The sequence below is a fragment of the Sinocyclocheilus grahami genome, unplaced genomic scaffold (assembly GCF_001515645.1).
Source record: "Sinocyclocheilus grahami isolate Dianchi unplaced genomic scaffold, SAMN03320097.WGS_v1.1 scaffold1877.1, whole genome shotgun sequence".
NCBI lineage: Eukaryota > Metazoa > Chordata > Actinopteri > Cypriniformes > Cyprinidae > Sinocyclocheilus > Sinocyclocheilus grahami.
In genome coordinates, this window is record NW_015507056.1 from 102,333 (window position 1) to 112,091 (window position 9,759).

Genomic DNA, 9,759 nt, shown 5'->3' on the forward strand with positions numbered 1-9,759 from the left:
TTATTAGTTTAAGTATGTGCTATTGACTGTTCAAATGCGGAGTTTTGCATTTGAACAGTGTGTGTGTGTGCGCGAGCGAAAGAGAGAGAGAGCGGGAGAGAGCGCGAGAGAGAGAGAGAGAGAGAGAGAGAGAGGGGGGGTTTACAATATTACTGTTTTACTGTTTACTGAAGTTTGATCAAATAAATGCAGTCTTGGTGACATAAGAGACTTCTTTCAAAAACATTTAAAAAAACTTTTGAACGATAGTGCAGAGGTATTTAGCTTATATATTTAATTATATTTAATAAATGATCTTTTATGGACTAGAATTGATACATTCTTCATTTTCAGAATTGCAATTCAGTTAATTCCTTGTCCATATCAAACCAAAGCTTTAAGACAGAACTGTTTAGATTTGCTTGGGTCTTCCACAATGTGTGCTGAAAGTGTGTGTTTGAATACGTCATCAGGTGGCTGGAGTGACACTCCTCCTATTGCGTTTGAACATGGTGGACTGGTAATCAATGTGGCCATCAAGGTGGATGGAAAACGGCCGATTGGAGCTCGAGTTCGACGTGTTCCAGAGCCTCATCTGCAGTTGGTCAGTACCAGTGGTGAAGCGGCCTGCAGCATCTCCACAGAAACACTCTGTGAGGATCTTACTGACCTGGAAGACTATTGCCAGCCTCACGCTCCAGGTGAGAGAACATACTGTGATGGGCACACAACTGACATTCTATGTGATGTAACACAGTTTTTGTTTTTGCAAATGTTTCTATGTAGAACATAAATGTACAATTATGTGTAAATATGTTAAGCGTGAAGTTGTGTGTTTGTGTTGTAGGTGCCTTGCTAAAAACCGTGTGTGTGTGCAGTGAGCTGGTGTGTGTATCGTCTCCTGTCTCTCTGAAAGAGCAGTTGTTAAAGCACTGGGGCGGCGGACTGGAGATCCACAGCTGGTCTTCTTTGCCACATGGTTCTGGTCTTGGTAAGTAAACTACTTTTGATTGAATATGACTGAATCTGATACACGATTAAACCAGCACTGTGTAAATGTGAAGTAATAGTTGTTTGGATTAACACATAAAATATCTCCTGTGCAAATAGTAAAAAAAAATGTGCACAAGAAAGAACAGAAGAAGTATCAGTAATGTATAATGGCATCTAGATGATTTGTTATTAGTTATATATTTACATATAATAATACTAATAATAATTAAAAATAAAAAAAACATTAAGATATAAAATGGATTATTATACAAGTTGTACAAATAATTAATATGTATTTACATACAAATAATGTTAATCATTAATGTAAATATATACAAATTATAATTAGCATGACATGTAAATGATTTATTTAATTATATATTATATTTTTTACAATAATATTGATGATGATAATAATAATAATTATTATTACTATGGAAATATATGTTAATTATTTGTATAACAAATCTATAATAATCTATTTTAGTTTATTTTATATTAATATTTGTATTTAATAATAATAATAAAAAGTAATTTATAAATATTATTTTATGATTATTATAAAATAAAACAAAAATATTCATATATATAAAATAAAATTGATTATAAATGTTATTATTTTTATTATGTAAATATTTTTGTATATACTAATATTCATTAGTATAATATATATATCATTAGTTTAATTTATTATATATTGATATTTTATTTGACAAATACTTATTTATAATGAATGTATAATCATCCATTTTACTTTATTTCACTTTGTTAATATTTTTTAATTTTAATAGATTATGTTGGATGAATAAGTTGATAAAAAGTTTAAGTATGTTAATCACACAAATCAATAATATATTTTTACATTCAATTGTAAAATAAAATGTAATTAAAGTGTATATGTGTGTATGTGTTTCAAGGCACCAGCAGTATTCTGGCAGGTGCAGCTCTTGCTGCAGTGTACAGATGCACGGGACGGAGCTTCGACACAACCTCTCTCATTCATGATGTTCTTTACCTGGAGCAGATACTCACCACCGGTACGAGAGATGCTTTTATTCTCATAATAGGCTGAATCGCTTCCTTTCTAGAGGAGTATAGAGTTTTACTGGGCTTGAAACTCTACCAAGCTTATAATGTTTTTTAACAAACTGAATTTGAAGGGATTTTCTATCTTTGTTGCGGTGTTTCAGGTGGAGGATGGCAGGACCAGGTTGGCGGGCTGTTTGGAGGAGTGAAACTGGCCCGATCTGCAGCTCAGTTACCGCTGAGAGTGGAAGTAGAACAGCTCTCTCTGACTCAAGACTTCTTGTCTGTCCTGCAGCAGCATCTTCTTCTGGTTTACACTGGAAAAACACGTTTAGCACGGAACCTGCTGCAGGTACGAGCGACTGATGGAGACGGTCAGACTTCATGAACGCTGTGTTGTGTTTTCACTGGATCACTGTGTGTGTGCAGGATGTGGTGAGGAGCTGGTATGCACGTTTACCCTCCATCGTACAGAACGCAGAGCAGCTGGTGACCAATGCAGAGGAGTGTGCTGAAGCCTGCAGAGAGGGTGAGACACATACACACACACACACACACTAGGGGTTGAACGACTTCTGATTTTTTGAAGTCTACTTTTATGTGATGAAAGTCGAGTCGAAGTCGACTAGTCGCTGATGACGTCATTAATGAACAAATAAGTCTGGAGACAAACACCTTGTGCACAGCTATGGCATATGACAGCGCTGCCCACATGGCTGTTGCTCCTATGCTCCTATGCTCCTATTTGGGTCGTTATATTTCTCAAAGATTTCCGCTCATTCTAAATCAGATACAGATAAAGTAGCACAGTAAAGATTACATTCATATGAATGCATTAGTGAGAGCGATTGTGTGTGTGAATTAATTCTACCTGGCAGCGTCTCTCTACTAGTAGTGAAGCTGTGGAATTTACTAGTTATTAAGAAATAAATGCTTGAACTTTTCAGTTTCCTGTATGAACACATACTGGCAGCAGAAGAAGCTGATGGCTCCAGGCTGTGAGCCGGCGGCAGTGAGATCCATGATGAACGCACTTCAGCCGCTGAGTTTAGGACAGAGTCTGGCAGGAGCAGGAGGAGGAGGATTCCTGTTCTTACTCACCTGTGAGCCGCAGCAGAAGGAAGCAGTGAGAGAGATTCTCACAAACATACAGGTGAGTCAGAGAAACTGGTTCAGCAACTACAGTATGAGAACGTTTGAAGAAGAATGGTTGTGTTTAACCCTTTCTTCCCCACTGTATATCTATATAGGCCTGGACAATAAAACGATAACAATTAAATTTTTTCTCAATTAAAAAAAAGTTGAATCGCTCCACACGGAGCATTTATCCGAAGTTGAAACGGCAGCACAGCGCGAGTTCACTAGAGCAGATGCGTATAAGACTCTGTCGCGCGAGCACTAAACAGTGCTGTGAGATCCTGTGTGAAGTGCTTGAATTCAGCGAAGAACATAAATGACTCTGTGATTTAAACTAGTTTAAAGCCAGATGAAACAGCGCTGATAAAAAGGAGAAACACTGTGAGAAACGATACAGTCAGAAGGCTTTTCAATCTACAAATCGCCATCATTTACCATAGATTTACTGTAGTAACACTAACTTCACCATGGTATTGTGGCAGAAATGTGGGATATTCATATTACATTTTATTATATTATTAATGCAGACATGTATTAAATGTGTTAAAGGAGTATTAGAATATACAGTAATTAGTGTTTTTTGTGATTAAGCTATAGCGTTTGTGCATTTAAATGTATTTAGACTACCGTTCATACAAATGCCTAGAAACCATATATTAAGATATTTATTTTGTTGAGGAAAAATGACTGAAAAATCATAAGTAATTCAAAAACGTGAAGTGTCATGTTCTGACCATAAAGAGTAGTTTAAAACCACAATTAATGGTCTGGTTTCTACAACTTTCACTTAGGTGCAAAAATCTGCCATTAAACTTGAAAGAAATATATAAAATATGTGTGTGTGTGTGTGTGTGTGTTTATATATATATATATATAGCATTATATATAGCAAATATACTGTATATTATATAGCAAAAAACTGGTTTTTAACATCTTTGCAAATTTATTAAAAATAAAAAACTAAAATGATTCCATTGCATAAGTATTCATCTGGGACAGTTGAAATTGAGCTAAGGAGCATTCATATTGCTTGTAGATGTTACTACACTTTGTGAAGTTAACCTGTGGCAAATTAATTTGAATGGGCATGATTTGGAAAGGCACACACGCCTTAATAAAAGGTCTAACAGCTGATAATGCATATCAGAGCAAAAATCAAGCACTGAGGTCAAAAGAACTGCCTGTAGAGCTCAGAAACAGGTTTGTGTCAAGCCACACATCGGGGGAAGAGTTCAGAAAAAAAATTCTGCTTCATTGAAGGGTCACAGAAGCATGTAGTCTCTGTTACCCTTAATGGAAGAAGTTTGAAACAACCAGGACTCTTCCTAGAGCTGGCCTCCTGGCCAAACTGAGCAATTGATGGAGAAGGGCTTTGGTAGGACGACTGATCTGTGTAAACGAAAGAATGAATGGGGCCATGTATCGTGAGATTTTGAGTGAAAACCTCCTTCCATCAGCAAGGGCATTGAAGATGAAACGTGGCTGGGTCTTTCAGCATGACAATGATCCCAAACACACCGCCCGGGCAACGAAGGAGTGGCTTCGTAAGAAGCATTTCATGGTGCTGGAGTGGCCTAGCCAGTCTCCCGATCTCAACCCCATAGAAAATCTTTGGCGGGAGTTGAAAATCCGTGTTGCCCAGTGACAGCCCCAAAACATTACTGCTCTAGAGGAGATCTGGATGGAGGAATGGGCCAAAATACCAGCAACCGTGTGTGAAAACCTTGTGAAGACTTACAGAAAACGTTTGACCTCTGTCATTGCCAACAAAGGGTATATAACAAAGTATTGAGATGAAATTTTGTTATTGACCAAATACTTATTTTCCACCATAATTTGCAAATAAATTCTTTAAAAATCCTACAATGTGATTTTCTGGATATTTTTTTCTCATTTTGTCTCTCATAGTTGAGGTATACCTATGATGAAAATTACAGGCCTCTCTCATCTTTTTAAGTGGGAGAACTTGCACAATTGGTGGCTGACTAAATACTTTTTTTCCCCACTGTATATCTATATAGGCCTGGACAATAAAACGATAACAATTAAATTTTTTCTCAATTAAAAAAAAGTTGAATCGCTCCACACGGAGCATTTATCCGAAGTTGAAACGGCAGCACAGCGCGAGTTCACTAGAGCAGATGCGTATAAGACTCTGTCGCGCGAGCACTAAACAGTGCTGTGAGATCCTGTGTGAAGTGCTTGAATTCAGCAAAGAACATAAATGACTCCGTGATTTAAACTAGTTTAAAGCCAGATGAAACAGCGCTTATAAAAAGGAGAAACACTGTGAGCAATGATACAGTCAGAAGGCTTTTCAATCTACAAATCGCCATCATTTACCATGGATTTACTGTAGTAACACTAACTTCACCATGGTATTGTGGCAGAAATGTGGGATATTCATATTACATTTTATTATATTATTAATGCAGACATGTATTAAATGTGTTAAAGGAGTATTAGAATATACAGTAATTAGTGTTTTTTGTGATTAAGCTATAGCGTTTGTGCATTTAAATGTATTTAGACTACCGTTCATACAAATGCTTAGAAACCATATATTAAGATATTTATTTTGTTGAGGAAAAATGACTGAAAAATCATAAAGAATTCAAAAACTCGAAGTGTCATGTTCTGACCATAAAGAGTAGTTTAAAACCACAATTAATGGTCTGGTTTCTACAACTTTCACTTAGGTGCAAAAATCTGCCATTAAACTTGAAAGAAATATATAAAATATGTGTGTGTGTGTGTGTTTATATATATATAGCATTATATATAGCAAATATACTGTATATTATATAGCAAAAAAATGGTTTTTAACATCTTTGCAAATGTATTAAAAATAAAAAACTGGGACTTCCGGTGGCTGGGCACGAGTGATGCACGCCTAGAACTGAGCTCCGTCTCAAAAGTCCAAAACTTCGAGTTAATATCTTTACATTCAGAAATTAATTCAGAATAGTTTACTCCGAAGTATTCCTGGAAATGTCTGGACCAAAATCCGCTAAGAATAAGCCGTCTCAAGATGAGACGACGACAAAAAAGAAAGGCAAAGACGGGCCGATTGAAGATTCACCGAACTCAGCCATTTTGATGGCTTTGCAAGATCAAGAGGAGAGGTTTGCCAAAAAGGTGAAATTGGCAGTAAGAGAGGTAATGGAGGAGGTACTCTCTGAAGAAATCCAAACTTTAAAGAACATGATTGAATCCTCGAACTCGGCAGTTAACGAATTGCGACAGGATATCACCCGCCAAGCTGAATTCGGTAAATCATTACAAGGGCGGCTGGACTCTGTGAATGCAAACGTGCGTGCGGTTAAACAAGAGGTTAATACGCATCAGCAAGAGATAATGAATCTCCGTGACAAAATGGTTGAAATGGAGGATCGATCGCGAAGATGTAACGTTCGACTCGTGGGCCTACCTGAGGCAGCAGAGGGTGAAAACGCCGTTCAGTTTCTTCAGGAATATCTACCGAAGTGGATCCCTTCTCTCCAGGGAGGGGGGAAGATAGAAATCCAGCGGGCTCACCGTATCTATGGCAGCCGAGACAAGACAAACCGCCCTCGAACGCTTATCTTCCGGCTTCTCAGATACCAGGATAGGGAGAGAATTCTTAACGGAGCCAGAGCACCCCAGTCCGAAATAATACATGGCTCATCCAAGCTGTTATTTTTCCCGGATTTTAGCAACGAAACGGCTCTGAAGAGAAGATCGTTTGACAGTGTGAGAAGGCAGTTTACAGACAAGGGTTTGCGTCCGTTCCTGATATATCCAGCAACTCTGAAAGTGAAGTTCAACGGAACGCTACATCACTTCAAGAACGCCGATGATGCAGGGAAGTTTCTGCTGGAATCGGATCATGCCTCACTTTCAACGATTGATGCGCCGAGTACTTCTACGTCCTCATTTCCAATCGCATTTGATGACCAGGAAAACCCTTCCAATGTCACTTCACAATTTAGTTAATCGACACAACTGAATTCGGTAAGCAAAATGGCCTTTGTCTAGATAGGTCTGAGGGGTTATATTAATATTTCTGATGTTCGTTTAGACTTGGACTTAAGACGTGTTGCTTTCGACAGCCACAGGCAGTAGAACTTTGAGTTTTGTTTATTTTTTTCCACCCAAAGAGAGAGAATTCTAAGTCTTGTCTCTTGCGGATGGATAGTAACGTTCTATTTTCTTTTGTTAAGTGTTCTATCGCCAAAGCCTTGCAGTGTTTGTGTAAGTTATGTCCACTGTACATCATTTTACTGTTTTTGTGTTCATGTTTAAATTCTGTGGAGGCCCATCTACACTTTAAAAGTTTGATCTTTAAAACCCATGTATGAATATACCTCTTAATGTAATGTCGTGGAATGTCCGCGGCCTAAACTCGCCGATTAAACGAACAAAGTGCTTAGAATTTCTTAAACGTAAAAATATCTCGATCGCTCTGATCCAAGAAACACATTTAAAAATGAGTGATATCCATAGATTTCAGAATAGATGCTACAAGTGTGTAGTTCATTCTTCTGCATCAAACAAATCTAAAGGTGTTGCTATTCTGGTTGATAGGAAATTAGGAGTAACTATTGATAAATGTGGAAAAGATAGTGAAGGACGTTTCTCGTATGTGGCTGTAACAGTTCATCATTTGAAAATTTGTTTTGCATCAATATACTGTCCAAATATACCTGATCCCAATTTTTTCAATGCAATCTCTGCCACTCTTTTAGACATGCCAGAATACCTAATGGTAGTTGGTGGTGACTTCAATCAAGTCTGTAATATAACTTTGGACAGATCAGCAAATATTAGTTCTGGTTTGGATACACCTTCCAGGATTAACACATTTATTACTGAACTAAATATTATTGATGCCTGGCGTCTACGTTATCCCCTAGTGAAAAATTATACCTTCTTCTCTTGTAGGCATAAGACATTTTCCAGAATAGACTACATTTTTGTTTCGCCGCAATTAAATAAATTAATCACATCTGTAGACATTCTTCCTATCATTATTTCAGATCATGCGCCTGTGCTATATACCTTTGAGCTTACACGGAATCCTGCTAAACGTGCGCACAGGTGGCGCTTTAATACAACGTTACTTCAGAACTCAGAGTTTCTGAAACAATTGAAAGTCAATCTCAGAACGTTTTTAGAAATCAATCGGGAATCAGTATCTTCACCCCAAATACTCTGGGAAACAACCAAATGCTTTATTAGGGGCGAAGCTATCGCATTTGCTTCTTACATGAAGGCATCCAGAAACTACAGAATTTCACAACTAGAAAAGTAAATTCAAGTATTGGAATCATATCAAAAGTGCCAGTTTTCTGAGCAAAAACAGGAATCCCTTCTAGCTTTGAAATTTGGTTTAAATAACTTACTGAAATCTAAAGCAGAATTCTCAATACACCGTACAAGAGTGAGCTACTATAGTCAAAGCGAAAGCTCAAGTAGACTTTTAGCTGCGAAAATAAAGCAGAACGAGTCATTCTCTATTATTAATGCAATCGAAACCCCATCAGGACCTGTTACCTACGATGCAGAGGAAATTAATGATACTTTTAGACTTTTTTATTCCAATCTGTATGAAGCCGAATCGTTGTTTGACCCGACTGTTCTTAAATCGTATCTTTCGAAGCTTAATTTACCCTCTTTGTCCAATGAAGAATCAGAGTTTCTTGATACACCTCCCACTATTATCGAATTAAAAGATGCATTGTCTTCAATGAAAAGAGGTAAATCTCCAGGATTGGATGGTTTTCCTCCAGAGCTATTCCTGGAACTTTGGGACAGTATTGGACCACTTCTCCTAAATTCTATCAATCGTGCTCTTAGCATTGGTTCATTTCATCGTGATCAAAACACATCACTTATTTCGGTGTTGCTTAAGAAAGGCAAGTCTCCTCTGAATTGTGGTAGTTATAGACCGATATCTTTAATTACAACAGAGTTAAAGCTTTTTGCTAAGCTTTTAGTCAAGAGGCTTGAATTATCCGTAAGTAAACTAATTCATTTCGATCAATCTGGGTTTTTAAAGGGGAGACTCGCATCCGATAATGTCAGACGTTTTTTACATATTATTCATGCATCTGAAAGGGAGGCGTTACCTGCAGCTGTCTTTACTTTAGATGCACAAAAGGCCTTTGATAGGGTAAGTTGGGAGTATCTTTGGATAGTTTTGGAGAATTTTGGCTTCGGTAAAATTTTCATATCTATGGTCAAAACACTTTATACTAATCCTCTTGCAGTTGTATTAACAGGTAATATCTTGTCAAAGCCATTTCCTCTGCATCGTGGTACCCGTCAGGGCTGCCCACTTTCCCCCTTACTTTTTGCTCTATCAGTAGAACCGTTAGCACAGTCGATTAGACTAGATTCTCTTATATCACCCATAGTTATACAAGGAACACAGCATAAAATTTCTCTTTACGCAGACGACATACTATTATATTTCACTAATATACATGTTTCATTACCCCAAATAATAAAAGTATTCACCCAGTTTAATCACTTCTCTGGCTATAAAATAAACTGGGACAAATCCCTTCTAGTTCCTTTAAATGCCCTGGCGAAAAGTTGTATATTACCACCTATTCCTCATATTCAATGGCATGACACGAC

At 37.4% G+C, this 9,759-nt stretch overlaps 1 pseudogene; it reads left to right on the forward strand.

Moving 5' to 3' along the window:
* The window catches only part of LOC107573155 (L-fucose kinase-like), a 25,182-nt pseudogene that overhangs the window by 7,206 nt on the left and 8,217 nt on the right, over positions 1–9,759 (forward strand).